Source organism: Capsicum annuum, chromosome 4, assembly GCF_002878395.1.
Source record: "Capsicum annuum cultivar UCD-10X-F1 chromosome 4, UCD10Xv1.1, whole genome shotgun sequence".
NCBI lineage: Eukaryota > Viridiplantae > Streptophyta > Magnoliopsida > Solanales > Solanaceae > Capsicum > Capsicum annuum.
Window position 1 is genome coordinate 91438195 of NC_061114.1, and position 17093 is coordinate 91455287.

Genomic DNA, 17093 nt, shown 5'->3' on the forward strand with positions numbered 1-17093 from the left:
GACCTTGATAGTACTCTTATTCTTTTTCTAGAGGCTTTTGTAATGACCTTACTAGGTCATGGGATATTGTTACTCATTTCTTATTTATCCGTATTGAGGTTATCTTTCTTATATATAATGACTTATAATATAATTACCTGCATAATTTTGATCTTTATCCTATTATCTTTCTTGCATATTATGACTTATAATATAATTACCTGCATAATTTTGATCTTTATCCTATTATCTTTCTTGCATATTATGACTTATAATATAATTACCTGCATAATTTTGATCTTTATGTTATTTCCACCAATTAGCCTGGTACTTGTCATTCTGGGCTATGGTCTAGTGTACCTACTAGTAGAATAAAATAAGTGACATCATGACTTGTGAAACTGGATCGTGACACTAACAATCGAGAAGTCATCCATAAACCTCAATAGTGGTCTCAACCATATCTAAAAAGATGGACATCATACATAGTTGAAAAGTCATTGGAACATTACATAACCCAAAATACATTCTCTTAAACATGAAGATCTTATATGAACAACAGAAAGTGATATTCTCTTGGTATTTAGGATCAATCAAATTTTGATTATAACTCAACAAGAATACAATATTATTCCCTATCAATAAGATGGTCTAACATTTTATCAATGAAATACTTCAAAAAAATCATTCATAGTTTGTGTATTCAGCATTCTATAGTCCTGCCTACATGCCAACCAGCGACTGGCCTTACAGGAATAAAGATTCCACCCTTTTTCAGAACATCGAACCAGACTCACCCATTTTCTATTGGCAATAGGATAAACCACATAGCATTTAACTACTTGATAATATCCTTCCAAACTACCTCTTGAATAAGCAAATTAAATCATCATTGATGCTCAATACTAGGAACACAATCTAGCACAAGTTGGATTTTGTGTGAAAATTAAAGGTAGAATCCTAATTATGTTAGCAATGGACCATCTAATGGACCTCTTGAACTTTCACAAAATAGACACTAGATACCCAACCTATCACCCAACCAAATCAGTTGCAATAATAACCAGTAAAGTATTGTTGGCTCCCAATAATACATAGCAGAGATGGGATAGAGGAGATTTGAGCTCCAAGACAAAAGACTCCTTAATAAAAGGCCTAGTTAGCAGGGTCACTCTATTCTTCAAATAAAGATTCAACTTCTTTGGAGAAAAAGTGTAAGAACCTAAACCAACAAGCTCACTTACCAACTCATCATACCCATCAATTTCATTACCGTCAAAATTTATAAGTACTACTACAAGTGTTTCAACTCTAAACCCCTCCTCAATAGGAGATACCAATGCATCCATGTCAATTGTATCAATAACCAAGATCATGTACATGTCCTATGGCTACTTCATGAATTGGAAAACATTTAATGTTACTTGCTCGTGATTCAACCAAAATTTCAACTACCCCAATTATCATATCAACCAATGATTTCTCAATTATAAGAAATGGTCTCCCTAAGATAATGGAAACTTCAAAATCAACCTCGTAGTCAAGGATGATGAAATCATATAGAAAAATAAAGGACTCAACCTTCATGAAAACACATAAAACCCCTACAGGCTTTTTCATAGTACAATCCGCCACAGGCTTTTTCATAGTGCAATCCGCCATAAGAAGTCTCCTCCAGGTTTGTTTGGGTAACCCAAACCCTAATTGTCTATAACCTGCTAACAACATTAGATTAACACTAGCACTAAGTCACACAAAGCTTTAGAAAAATTTAGAGACCTAATTATACATGAAATTGTGAATGCCCCAAGATCTTTCTTCTTTTCAATAAAAGATCGAAAAACTATTGCACTATAATGGTGCACATTATTAATAGGGACACAACTCAGTCCTTTTTTAAGTCATTAAATCCTTCATAAACTTTGCTTAATCTGACAGTTGCGTAAGTGCCTTAACCAAAGGGATGTTCATAAACAACTCTTTCAATATCGATATAAACTTGTGACACTTCCATTTTTCAACTATTTTCATTATTCTTTGTGGAAACGGAGGAAGAGTTAAGATTCAACACTTGTGGGAACTCTTTTTACTTCCCTATTTTAGCCTTAGCCTTTTTTGAAAAATTGGAGGCAGATTTTTAGATGTTTTCTGATCCTTAACTTTATTCTTTGATTCAATTATTTTTTCATTATTGGTAGTCACCATCTCAATGTTATTCTCAATAACCCTGAGCATAGATGGATCGACTGTTATCTACCACTCCAAGTAGTAATCACCAACAAAATGACCATCATTTATTAGATTTTGGATGGTGTTTCTTAGAAGTGTATCCTGCTGACATTCATTCATTGTGATTGAAATTTGATCAAACTATTGCTGAAGATGTTTAATAGTGGTAGCATATGATACAACTTCTTGACTCATCCCTAAAATGTCATCTGTAATCTCCTTAAGGTAGTATTTTGTCTTTTCTACCCCTTTTACGACTTTAGTAGGCATGTTTTTAATTCTAAAATCACTCGACTCAACATTGCAGTTTTTGTTAGAACATAAAGGCCACTTCTTTCTTTGTAATTATATTTTCTCTTCCAATCACTATCTCTCACTTGACTCTTATATCTATACCTAACCTGATGTAGTTATTGTCCTTGTAATAGTTCCAACATTAGTTCCCTTGGCCGGAGTACTAATTGTCTTGGTTAGACCATATCTTTGGCTTAAAAACCCATCACCTGATCATTTAGATACTTAGCCTCCTCCTCAGAATCAGAGTCATCATATTGAGGTGTCTTACCTTGAGAACCAACCACATTCATCTTTTATGCCCTATCTATTGGAAATTAGTTTGTGAACAAGTTGAATTCAGTCCTCAATTATGCTAACTCTTGGGCAACAAAATCTATTTTATGGATTATCCTATCACATAAATGTCTGAAGGAATGTATACCTATCGAGTGTGCCAACCCAGCTGGTTTTAGTGGTCCTCTTTAGAATCTCAGAAGCTTGCTCCTAAGTTAAACTTATAACTGCCCAACCTATGACAATGTGTGCTATAGACTTGTTTGTACTCATACCTCTATAGAATATTTAAGCAAATAATGGCCTAGTATATTGTGATTTAGGATATTTTACAGCTTTTTCTTAAACCTCAACCTAGGTTCATATAAAATTTCCAAATATAACTGCCTGGATTTATAGCTCTCATCTTTCAATTGTAATATTTTATATGGTAGGAAAAACAACTCGAAGAATTGTGTCTTTAGGTCTTTCCAATTGGTGATAGTGTGGCTTTTTTCATCAAAGAAAGGAAAACAACCATAGTCTAATATTATTTTAACTCACAACAAGTAAGTTATAGGAATTTCAAATCCCTACAAGGAACATCAAATAAGGTTTTAATCAATAGTAGCAAGGCCTGTGAACACTACCTTAAAGTTTAGCAGTTATATCATAGCACTGTTAGTCAAACTTTATTCTAGGTGGCAATGACAGTGGAGCAATTGTACCTATTTTAATCACCTTGAAAGAGTCTAGATCATCATCTTCATTATCAAAATAGGAACATAACGATGGGTAGGTTGTTGATCCTATTCCTTTTTTTTCTGTTTTGTTCCTCGAATATTGCCTAATAACCTATTGCTGCTTGTCTTGACCTTTCTTCTAATATTGCTTGTCTAACAGTTTCTTGTCTTGCATTTTCTTCGGCAACCGAATAGGCAGTGGTTTGTTAGTCTCATGAAATTATAGGTTCTGCACCCCTTGATTCAGAACTCCCTCATCGTGAACTCCTTTGTTAACCCTTCTTCTTCTAGTTTTCAGAGTCATTTCAACCTCAGGATCAAGTGGAATCATGGGATTTTCTTAACTCCGAGTTTGGTCATGCACTAGTGTGCACCTCAAATAGTAAAAAAAGTAAAATCAAGAAACAATAACTAATAGTTTGACAAACATTATTTATTAACTCTATAATGTATTCTCCAGCAATGGTGTCAAAATTTAATGCCGCCTAAATTACACCTCTGGAAAAAAGAAAAAAACAGTCATTGATTAAATTAAGAACCAAACTAGGTTAGCTCGATTCCAAAAGGGATAGGTCAAATATCTAACAAAGCATTTATCTAAACAATTAATAAACAATTTTCAGTAATTGGGGGGAATTTGAATTTATGACTTTGAATAGTAACAATTATTGATTTCATTGAGTTAGTAATCAATATGAGAGTGCACTAGGATTGTGTTACTCGAAACTCCATAGATTCTTCATACTAGTGATCTCTCTTGGTGCTTGGTATGCAAAATTGAAAGGTTATGTTCATCCAAATGACTTTATGCCTCTATGGATGACTATCATCAATCATGTATTATAGTCTCATGAGTTTTTCACTATTAAACCCTATCATGGATCCCATATTAGCTATTTCATTTACCGTCTCAAGTTATTTAGTGGAGGTTCATAGTTCCAAGTCTCATTGTTAATTCCTTTTTCCCATCCATTACAACTTATTTTATTGTGAGCAAGGATAAGGCGAGTTCTAACATAGGCCTCCATTAGAAAGAAATCAAAGAAAAAAGAGCAACAATACATACCAAAACACTCTTTGAGAATCACTACATACTACAAACCCAACTTTATTAATCCTTCATGGTTCCCATAACTTTAGTTGTGGTTTTTAGGTACTCATGATTGCAAGAACACAATAATAATTTTGAATAGAAAATATAATCATGCACTTACAAAGAATAAGATGAAAAATCATGAAGCTCACTTAGAATTAAAACCCTAAAAATTGATGTTTATACTTGCAAGAACAATAATATGCCTCAAAAGTAGTAATTGCATGTAAGCTAATACAATAAAACTATTAGGAGTATTTATAGATAAAATAAAGCTATCCTAAATACAATGGGCTCTAGAGTCGGCGCCTTAATGAAGAATAGGATGATCGTTGGTAGATACCATGATCGTTTCTTTTGTTCGTTATTGTATGGATGCCTTTTGAAAACTTACAGAGATTTTTTAGTATGACACTCAATATGAGCTCATCTTTTCTTCAAATGATCATTACATTCTCTTGTGTTTTCCACCTTTGATTTTTAATTTATAGAATACTACTCCCACAATCCTTGGGATAGTCCATTATTTCAACCAACAACCATGGGAGCCTTTTGTCCATTCTTCTTCATATGTTACTCTCTCAGCTTCATCCAAAGACTTTATTGGATAACCACTGTCAAATCCAATGGTCGTTCCTTAGTTCGTCTAATGTTCCTGAGCCTCATTTTCCATACTTTGCTTCTCCAAACTTGTTTAACCTATAAACACCACAAATATATATCATACCCACAAAAACATGTCTTTAAACTACAATGTTTCTAATTTTAAATGTCAAAAGTGACGTAAATCTATGGAACATTAATTTTAGTGCAGGAAAATTCTTGATGTGATAATATAATAATGAAGTTCTTCACATCCTAAATGGAAATTTGAACTAATATAATTTATCCTTGTGTGAGATTATTGATATGAGCATTGTTAAAGCTTAATTGATGAATTGAATGTCTACTTGATGAATTAAAATCTTACTTGATCACTTGAATGTCTACTTGATAAATTGAAAACTTACTTGATGACTTGATTGTCTACATGATGATCTAAAAGCTTACCTGATAATTGATATTTTAATTGATGATCATATATGTTTTAAATTGACAATTGTATGTTCTGGTTATTATACAAAATTTTTAGATTTTGGGTTGTCGTGAATTATGAGGTGGAAGATTATGATAGATGACATTTAAAGTGAAAAGGAATATATGATTTGTAAGATTAAGTATGGAATGGTATAAACAGAATGTCGGTGGTACAGATTGCCTAATAGTAATGAATTGGGTGAAACTAAGTCAGTGAGAATAATGATGGAAATACTCTCAAGTATAATGAGAAGGAGAGATAACATTAGTGGGTGAAAGTTATGAGTCCAATTATAAATTGTCATGTTTATCTTATTTGATTTTATGTGGTGTTGTGTGATCTAATCCTGGTCGGTTGAAGATACCTACTTGTACTTGTATTTGTACTAACACTACTTTTGTTGTAATATTTTTAGTGTATATCCTGGTTGCAAGATCAATAAAGGCTTTCTTATATAAAGCAGTGAGCATTCATCAATAGCTTCTGCTCATCCTATTCTTACGGGAGGAGTTATGTCTTTTATTTGTCCTTTATTACATTATAAGCTATTGTACATGTTTAGACTAGGTCCTCAAGGAGATGTTTTTATTTTATAGTATCTTTACAAAGATTGTAATAATTTTATAAGTAATTTGATGATGTAATAAGTTAGTTTATTAATGACTTCTATACTAATTAAGTGGGTAATTAGGGTTCTCCTATCTATTAAGAATAAAGCAAGCGTCCACAAGATCCTCCTATTTGGATCATGATACAATTGTTTGTCCACATCAGTCAACTGGAAGGTAATGTAATCAATTTCATGAGATGATGTTCCAGTTTTTGACAGAATATTTTAGGCCTTTTTCTTAGGATAATTGTGTGCTTTCAAGTAACTATTATTGTATTTAACATTGGACTTTAGTGTTTTTAGGACAATAACTGAGTGTGAAGAATAAATTGGATAAACTAGGCAAAACAAGAGAAAAATGACAAGCAATGGTCTAGGCGATGAACCATCGACACAACGGTGAACCGTCGGCCTAACCATCACTCAGAAGTAGAAGACAGTGTCACTGGAAGTCCCACGATAGTCTAGGTGATGGACCATCAACCCTACAACAAACTGGCATCCCAATCATCACAAAGAAACAGAATATAGTATCACTGGAACTCCAGCGATGGTCCAAGAAATGAACCGTCACCTCAGCGATGAATTGTCGCCTAACCCGTCGAGCATGACACAGCAAGTTCAAGTTTAAATTTTAAAACCCTAGTCCTGGAATCCTATGAATGCTAAGTATTAGTTTTTATTTTGGGACTTTTGATAGTAGTATCATACTTTCTCCTCTATTGAAAGCATTGTAACACTTTTCTTTGAGATTTGAAGCTAGAACTTGAGATCTGATTATTATTTCCACATTTTCCATTGAATATTGAGAAGAACAATATTGTATCTAGTATAAGTACTCTATTGAAGCTATTTATGAACATCAATATGTCTTTAATATCTTATATGGAGGTGAGTGGCTAAACTCCTATAACTAGGGTTATAGGAGCCTTGATGTAAAGAATTGTTTGGGTTTGTGAATCCATTTGATTTCTAATGTCTATCTAAATTGCATGAATCTCTCTTTGTTATAACGACATCTCTTGGTTGAAAACTTGAAAAGTAAGGCCATGAGCACCACTTGTCTGAACAAGAAAGTGGATGTTGAGAAAAGAGCTTATTTATATGAAATCCATAGATTTACCCTTTGGGTTAAGGGCTAATGCCCTAACAAGATCAACCCATATAAGAACACTATTGGATAATACATAAATTCTTTAAGTTTAAAAGAAATAAAGGGAAAAATACCCGTTATGTTGAGAAACAAGTGGGTAATCCTTAGAATTTAATATTTTTTGCAATTGAAATTAGAGGTTAGAAATCGAACACAAATTCACAGACCCAACTATTTGAACATCTTGGTGTGTATAACTCTATTTATCTCATTCTCATTGAAATTGTACTTGCATTAAATCTTAGTAGTTGGATCTCTGTGTGATATAAGAATGAAAGAATATTATCAACACATTAAAACCCCCTTTATTCCAAAACCTTAGATCAACATTCCATTAAGAATCAGCTTACTCAGTTACACAAGTATTCCCTGTGGGATTCAACCTAACCTTTGTTGGGTTCTATATTTGACAACGACCACTTACACTTTCGTAAGAAAGTTGAAATTTGGGCGTATTAAATTTTGGCACCATTGTCGAGGAATACGGTTGTCAATTAAATTTGTGATTGTTAATTGACCTTTTAGTCAAAGTTTCCTAAATTTTACTTTTTGTTTATTATTTTTGTTTTGTGCAGGTTGATTGCCCTGTATGCCAAGTACACGAAGATCAAGTGAACCTCTATTACCTATTCATCCAGAACCTCAATTTATTAGCAGAATGGATGGTCAACAGGACCCAGAGAGAGTAGCTACTCAGTAGGAAAAAGCTAGACTAGCTGCCTTGGCAGCTGCACAAGTAAAGCAACAGAATGCGGAAAATATAGGCTGGGAACTAGACCCAGATGATGATGATATGGGAAATGATGATTTATTAAATCCGGTAAACCCAAGGCATGCAGACAATGTGCCTACACCAGTATATAGGAATATCAACAAAAATCTCTTTGTTAGGGCAAGACCGGGATGCCAGGCCATCCAATTTAATCTAGAAGATGATTTAGATAGAGCTGGTGCAACAGGGGCTATTATTCCTCCGCCCTTAGCACTCGGATCCAAGTTCAATATCACGAGCACTATGATCCAGTCATTGCATCTCAAAGGGTTGTTTTGTGGACTTGCGGGTGATGAACCAAATATGTATTAAGTTAACTTTATCTCGACATGCAAATCGTTTGACAACCCAAGAGTTGGGCAAAATTCTATTCGGTTGTGGCTATTTTCTTTGTCTCTGTCTGGGGAGGCAAATTTATGGTTGAACGGGCTAACTCTCGACTCTATTACCAACTGGAGGCAACTAAAAGATGCTTTCCTAGAAAGGTTCTTTCCGCCATCCAGGAGGGAATAGTTGAGAGACGAGATTTCTAACTTCAGATAGCTTCCAACTGAGGCTCTTCGTGAGACTTGGGATAGGTTCAAGAAGAAGCTTATGCAGTGTCTAAATCATCAGATGAATAACTTCAACCTAATGCAGATCTTATATTAGGCCTTGAGTTTTGTGATGAAGATAGTAGTGAATAATGCAGCAGGTAGGGCATTCATGGATCTCACTTTTCTTGAAGCAGCTGAGATTCTTGATCGTATGATGAAATAAAGTAAAGCTTGGCATACTAGGGAGTCTGAGTTAGAAAGCTCTGCTATATTTATTAGTATGATCGCATTGCAAAAACGGAGAGAAAAAGAACGTGACCAGGATATGGCTCACATAAAAATGCAGATGGATCTTCTCACTAAGAACTTATTATTGGGAAATACAAAGAAGGTTAAAGATATAACATCACAGGGAAGGGCTAACTCAAATTCTGAGGAGAAAACCACTTACTTAAACAATCAGGGGGGTTTCCAAGGTGGTGGCCAAGGAAACCAAGGCCGGAACTATTATGAAAAATATGGCTATTGATAATGCTCAACTTACACTTCAATTTAGTGCAAGGTGGTCATCGTCAATATATTTACTCAACTTTGGAGTCGCGGTCGAATCCACAGGGAACAATGTGAGTGGCAATTAAACTAGTTTGAAATTAAAGGTACAAGTTAAATTCAAACAAATGATACAAAAAGATAAAATGGGGGTTTAGGTTTAACAAGTTGTTGTTTGTCACTTTACTTTCGGTGTTTGTAAATTAAGAGTTTATGAAATAACCAGAATTATGCTCACTAAGCCTTTCAGTACATGACAGATGCTAAAAGTGGTTCAAAATTCTCGTGGTGGATAGGATAACAAGCTATATTTATTGATTTTATTCTTAGATATATCTCGACCTACTAAAGCATTTAATTCCCTAATCCTCTCATACTAAGGGAATTTCTATTTACTGCCTAGATTTTACCTTAGGTTAACCAACCTTGTTACAGCACTAATTATTAAATGAAGTATTTTCGAGTCCCTATTGATAATTCACTTCCTACTATATTTGATTTCTTTCTCAAGAAAACCAAAGCAGGTGTGTCTACTATTTGCAACCAACAGACGTTAATTAAAACCTCAGAATTATCAAGAAATCCTACCACCTTTTGAATTTTGAACACTCAGCAACTTATCAAGACCTAACCCTAGATCCCATAATTCAGGTTAAAGAAATTTAGCCACTCATGATGTAAAAAATGAAGAAAATAGATGAATTCATGCTTTGAAAGATAAATTTACCACAAAATGAATAGAAACTAGAGATTCGCATATTAGATCACAAAGGAAAATCCCAAATAATGATAATAATCTCTTCGAAGTATTTGTTTTTTCAAGCCAAAAAATTAGAGAGAAAATATCAAAAGTATTATCAAAACTCAATGTGCGGAACAATAATAATAATATCTAGAAAACCCTAAAACAAAGCTTTAAATAGTTTACCCTAAATAAGGAAACAAAATTAAGGTTACAACTTTTTCTTGGAATAGACGACGACTATTGGTGATGGCTTATCAGGATCCTGATGACTTATCAAGAATGTCATTAGGTCTTCTTCAAATTTGCAATAGTCCTGTCTTAGGTTGATGACAACTTCTGACGGCTTATCAGGACTGTGATGACTTATCAGAAATGTCATCACACTTTTGCTCTAGTTCTCATGTTCTGCCTAAGTCTGACGACATTCCTAATGACTTATCACCATTATGACGACCTATCAAAAAATATCATCGATCCTACCAGTTGGAACTCATTCCCTATTTAAGGCTGACGATGGCCTTGATAGCCTATCACCAGGATGATGACCTATCATGAATGTCGTCAGCTGCACTTGTCTTTTAATTGCTTCAAATTTCAGCCTTTTTGCTTCCATTATTATTGGTTCTCTATCATATCAACTTCTACTACAAAATTAAACATAAAATAATAAAAAATGACAAAATTTGCTCAACACTTCACAATTATTTCTCATTAAAAGCCTCAAATGTGTTAGCATCAGCTCACACATCAGCTATAAGGACCGCGACCAAGGCAATTGGAAGAATAAGAATGACAAAAGTGGGTTGTATGTTCCTCCTGTAAATCATGAGGCGGCTGCGACTAGTTCAAGGAAGATGTCCATGAAGGACATGATGGATAAGTTATTGAGGGAGTAGAGGCAACCAATACTGGGGTGGCTGAGAGAAAAATTGATTTACCCTCGATGAATCAGTTGGTTGATTAACACTATACTTCGATAAAACAGTTGGAGCAGCAGATGAACCAACTATGTATCGCATTCAATTAGATAAAGAGTGTTACCCTACCAAGCGACAGAGTTTATAACCTAAGGAAGGATGGTTCGTATATGGCAGTCACCTCTAGGAGTGGTAAGGTATTGGTAAGCCCTCCTATGGGCAAGCCTGTGATTGATATTGGGGTAGATGATATTGAAAAAGTAGAGATTAATCATCTAGTGGAGTATGAGAAACTAGATGACATTATTAATAATACACCATCCAACCATCAATAGGTTGATAAGTTGGAGAAGAGCAAGGAAAAGAAGGCTGAAGTGGTGGTTACCACTTCATTTCCCCATCGATTAAAGAAAAAGTCCGATGACACAAAGTTTGGAAAATTTATGGACATACTTAAGCAATTGATGATCAATTTACCATTGGTGGAGGCATTGGAATAAATGCCCGGGTATGAAAAGTTCATGAAAGACCTTGTCACGAAGAAGCAAACGGTTAGCTATGAGTCGGTGGAAAATCTCCATCATTGTGGTTCTATCTCTACAAGGTCTTTAGTACATAAGAAGGCAGACCCGGAAGCATTTACCATCCCATGCACTATTGGTTCCCTTGATTTTGCAAAAGCCTTATGTGATTTAGGAGCTAGTATAAACTTGATGTCACTTATTGTGTATAAGAAATTGGGTTTGGGGGATCCTATTCCCACAAAAATGAGACTAGTTATGGTAGACAGGTCTTTGAAGCAGCCCATGGGGATTCTATATGACGTATTAGTAAAGGTGACCAGTTTTATATTTTCGGTTGATTTTGTCATTCTCAATTGTGAAGTGGACTTCGAGGTGCCCATAATCTTGGGTGGACCTTTTCTTACAACCGAGAGTGTACTTATTCATTTAAGGGCAAATGAGCTAGTATTCAGGATGAATCATAAGGTAGTTTTATTCTACGTATGCCAGTCCATGTAATAGCATAAAGATATGAGGAAGAGCAGGAAGGGCCTATAGAAGAAAAATTTGCTATGGATACTTTAGCCGTTACATCGATGAATTTTAATGATAATGGTATCAAATATTATGAGGAGACTGGGTGTGCCTTAACGGGCATGGGGTCTTATTCATACGCACCCAAGAAGTTGGATTTGGACTTGAAAAATCGTCCAAGTCCACCTGTTAAGTCTTTTATAGAAAAGCCACCTAGCTTGGGGCTGAAAGAGTTGCCCGGCTATTTGAGGTATGTGTTTCTGGGCAGTAGGAATACACTACCTATTATTATTGCGCCAAACCTGAGTGAGAAACAGGTGAAATCCCTCACCGTTGTTCTCAGGAGATATAAGAGGGCTATTGGTTGGACAATTGCAGATGTCATCGGCATCCCTTCTAGTATATATACACATAAGATTCAGCTAGAGAAGAATTGTTTCCTGACTATTAAACACCTACATCATCTAAACCCACCTATGTAAGAGGTGTTAAAGAAATAAATCATCAAATAGTAAGACCCAGGGGTAGTATACCTCATTTCAGACAGTAAGTGGGTGAGTCTCGTTCAGTGCGTGCCCAAGAAAGGGGGCATGACAGTTGTGGCTAATGAGAAAAATAAGTTTATCCCACTCAGGCCTAATACTAGGTAGAGGGTATGTATGGATTACATAAAGCTCAACTCGTGGACACTGAAGGACCACTTCCCAATGTCTTTCATAGATCAGATGCTTGATCAGCTAGCAGGAAGGGGTTGGTACTGTATCTTAGATGGGTACTCTGGTTACAACCAAATTTTTATTACTCCTGAAGATTAGGAAAAGACGACATTCACGTGCCCATATAGTATGTTTTCTTTTAAGAAGATGCCTTTTGGTTTGTGTAATGCACCCGCCACCTTTCAGCAGTGCATGATGTCGATATTTTGTGATATGGTTAAATATACCCTAGATGTGTTTAAAGATGACTTCTTGGGGGTCGTGATTCTTTTGAGCTCTATTTGCTGAATCTTAGTTGGGCGTTGCAGCGATGTAAAGAGTTCAACCTTGTCCTTAACTGGGAAAAATGCCACTTTATGGTAAAGGAGGGCGTTGTTATTGGTCACAAAAATTTTGCTAAAGGCATTAAGGTCGATAAGGCAAAGGTTTACGTGGTTGAGAAACTACCTCTCCCTATCTCAGTTAAAGGGGCACATAGCTTTCTCGGTACTGGGAGGTTCTACCGCGGATTCATAAAAGACTTCTAAAATATTACAAAATTGCTTTGCAAACTTTTGGAGAAGGAGGCTAAGTTCACTTTTGATGATGACTGCAGTAAGTCTTTTGAATGCCTTAAGATGAAACTAGTGGAAGCTTCAATTATTGTTTCTCCTAATTAGATGAAGCCGTTTGAGATTATGTGTGATGCCAGTGGAGTGGCACTTGGATTAGTTCTTGGCCAAAAGAAAGAAAATTTGTTCCATCCGATATATTATACAAGCAAAGCCCTAAATGGAGATCAAAAGAACTATACTGTGACTGAACAGGAACTTCTAACAGTTGTGTATGCTTTTGAGAAGTTCCGGGCATATTTGTTAGGTACCAAGGTAGTGGTGCACACTAACCACTCTGCCTTGATGAACCTAATAGCGAAGAAGTATGCTAAGCCAAGGTTGATCTGATGGGTATTGCTACTTCATGAATTTGACTTCGAAGTCAAGGATCGAAAGGGATATGAGAATCAGGTAGCAGATTACCTATCCAGACTAAAATGCGAGCATGCAGTCAAGGATGAGCTAGAGATTGATGATTCCTTTCTGGATGAGGAAATATTGGCTGCAGTGCTCGAAAAAGTACCTTGGCATGCTGACTTTGCCAACTATGTGGTAAGTGAAGTAATGCCGGAGAATCTTTTCTTTCATCAAAGAAAAAGTTTCTCCATGATGTGACACATTATTTTTGGGATGAGCTGTATCTGTTTCATATTGTGCGGATGGCATTATTAGGCATTGCATCCCAGAAGTATATATGTTGAGTATATTGGAAGTGAGTCATGCTTCCCCAGTTGGAGGTCACCATGCAGGTGATCAGACTACAAGAAAAGTGTTTTAAAGCAGCTATATTGGCCCTCCTTATTCAAAGATGCCTATGAGTTCGTGAACAGATATGACCAATGTCAAAGGCTAGGGTCTATCTCAAAAAACCATGAGATTTCAATGTCTAAAATACTGGAGGTAGAATTATTTGATATCTGGGGCATTGACTTCATGGGGCCCTTTGTGAGCTCATTTTGGATGAAGTATATATTGGTTATTGTTGACTACATGTCAAAATGGGTTAAGGCAGTGGCTTTAGTGGATAATAAAGGAAAGTGGGTTGTTGTATCCTTAAAGAGAAATATCTTGTCTCACTTTGGGGTACCACGTACCATTATAAGCGATGGAGCATCACACTTTTGCAACAAGATATTCAGAGTCGCCTTGGCAAAATATGGAGTTAAGCAGCATAAGGTGGCGACCCCATACCACATACATACTAGTAGGCAAGTGGAAATCTCTAATCGTGAAATCAACTCTAACCTTTCCAAGACTGTAAATACAAGCAGGAAAGATTGGTCTAGGAAGGTGGACGATGCCTTATGGGTATATCAAATAGCTTTTAAGACACCTATTGGCATGTCACCATACCAATTGGTTTATGGCAAGGCATGTCATTTGTCGATTGAGCTGGAGCATAAGCGCTGTGAGCACTAAAGCGGCTTAACCTGAACTAAAATGAGGCAGCTGATATGAGACTGGGGCAGCTGAATGAGATGGATGAGTTTCATCTCAAAGCTTACGAAAGAGCTGATTTGTACAAGGAAAGAATGAAGAAGTACCACAACAGTAGAATTGAATAGAGGGATTTTTAAAAAGGTGACTTGGTGCTCCTCTTCAACTCCAGACTCAAGTTTTTTCCAGGTAAGCTCAAATAATGGTCTGGCCCATTTAAAGTTAACCAAGTCTACTCGGCTGGAGTAGTGGAACTTTAAAATAAATATGAAAGTGACTTCAAGGTTAATGAGCAGTGTGTGAAACTATATATCAGTTCAATAGAGTCGATAAAGAGTATTGCTACCATTTATCTCAAAGAAGTTTGAGTAATTGAGATAACTGAGTTGTGTCGCGATTATAAATCAGGCGCTAGTGGGAGTAAACCCACATTATGTTGTTTAAAGCATTAGTTTAAGTTATTTTGTTGTTTTGTGCAAGCTGAAGGGTTTTTGTAAGTGTGCAGGTATAACAGTGTAGGAAACCAAAAGCTGAAAGAATTGGGGGTAACCGACGAACCATCGTAACCTTTTCAGGTCATCATTGGGAACCATCGCAACAAATGCTAAATATCAGGTTACTGGAAAGTGGTGATGAGTTGACCGATGGACCATTACAAGCTCGATGAATCATTGGCCTTACCATCGCCAACAAGTTGCAAACTAAGGTTACTAGAAGGGGCAACCAGTAACCCGACAGACTGTCACACATGTGATAGATCATCACTTTAACCGTCGCACTTAACCCTAGTTATATGGATTAGATTAGATCAATTTAAATTACTAAATATTTCATTCTTATCCGACCCAAATGGTTTTCAATGGATAATTTATAGTGGTTAATTAACGCTCCAACTGTTCAAGTGCCTGTGACTATTTATTTTTTATGCATTCAATGTACCTGAGTTAGTGTGCCTCTCCTCCTCTCTTTCCTATCTATTTAAACTCAATTTCTTATTCTATCTTTCCATCACAAGTAAAACAAAGTCTTTCTCAAAAGCAAAAGCCAATATGTTGTTCTATAGTTAGTGTGCAAGTCAAAGTAGTGACCAAGTACTACATTACTCAGGTATGATCTCTTCATCACTCTCTAATTTATTCAACATGAGGAATAAATAAAGTAGGTGAAGTGAATAATGTTGAAATGATTCTCTCTTTTCTTGTTGATACTATGTGGGTCTGAATTAAATCGAAACCTGATAAACATTACCTTGGGTAAAGTCTAAGTAGCCCATAGACCAAAAATGGCAAAAGTTGTGATGTATTATTGATATAAATGCCATGAAATTCATGTTTAAAATGAAGTGTACGCAAGGTGTTTGACAAAATACCAAAATGAGGCTCAAATTTGAAAAATGCAGGCGACAGTTTGTGCGATGGACCGTCGGACACCCGACAAACCATTGCCAGAAGCTGTCGTAACTTTCTCAAAAATAAAGTTACAGGAATTGACCCGACAGTTCGGGTCAATGGACCATCTTAGACCCAACGAACCGTCTCCCTACCCGTCGCTGGTTGAAATTTTTTTCTATCTTCTGGTTTGAGTTTGTAAACTGATAAATTCTTCATTTATAGGTAATATGGAAAACAAAATAACACAAACTAGAGGCAGGGGCAGAAGCCAAAGAGCCAGGCAAGAGCCATCACAGGGTTCGGATGCACCGGCTCACAACACCCGGCAAAGACGTCAGGTGATTTCTTTATACTCTCAATCTGAAGAAAAGGGTGACAGTAGTAGTAGCATTATCTTAAGCTTGAGTCCAGTTGAGAAAAGGGTTGAAGTATCTAACCCCGAATAAGAGGAGGTTCCAAAATAAGAGGACCCAAACATGGTTCGACGTAAAGACCCACAACTGTGGGAGGCTATCAGGTAGCATGTTGAAGGCGCTCGGGATTATTTCTACAGAAGGCTTAAGAAAATGGATAGGTTGGAAGTCAAGAGACCTATTTTTGAGGAACATCAAATTGTGACTACATCTCTGCACGAGGATCCAGAACTCAAGCGCCGATTCAATGAATATTAGTTGGCATGGATGAGTAGACCACTCAGAACCTATCAACCAAATTGGGTTCGTGAGTTTTTCACCAACTAAATAGCGTTGCTGAAGAAGGACATCCCCCAGGTGTAGCAGTCAGTGACATGAACCATCTAGACTCAGTTTCTATGTGTGGAGTCAACATAGATATCTCAGAGCATACATTTAATATATTCTTGTTCGGGCCCAAATATCAGATACCAAGAGCAATACCAGATTTGAAGCATCGATTATTCATGGCGACCAATAAAAGACCTTGGCTAGACAGAATATTGAAAGAAAA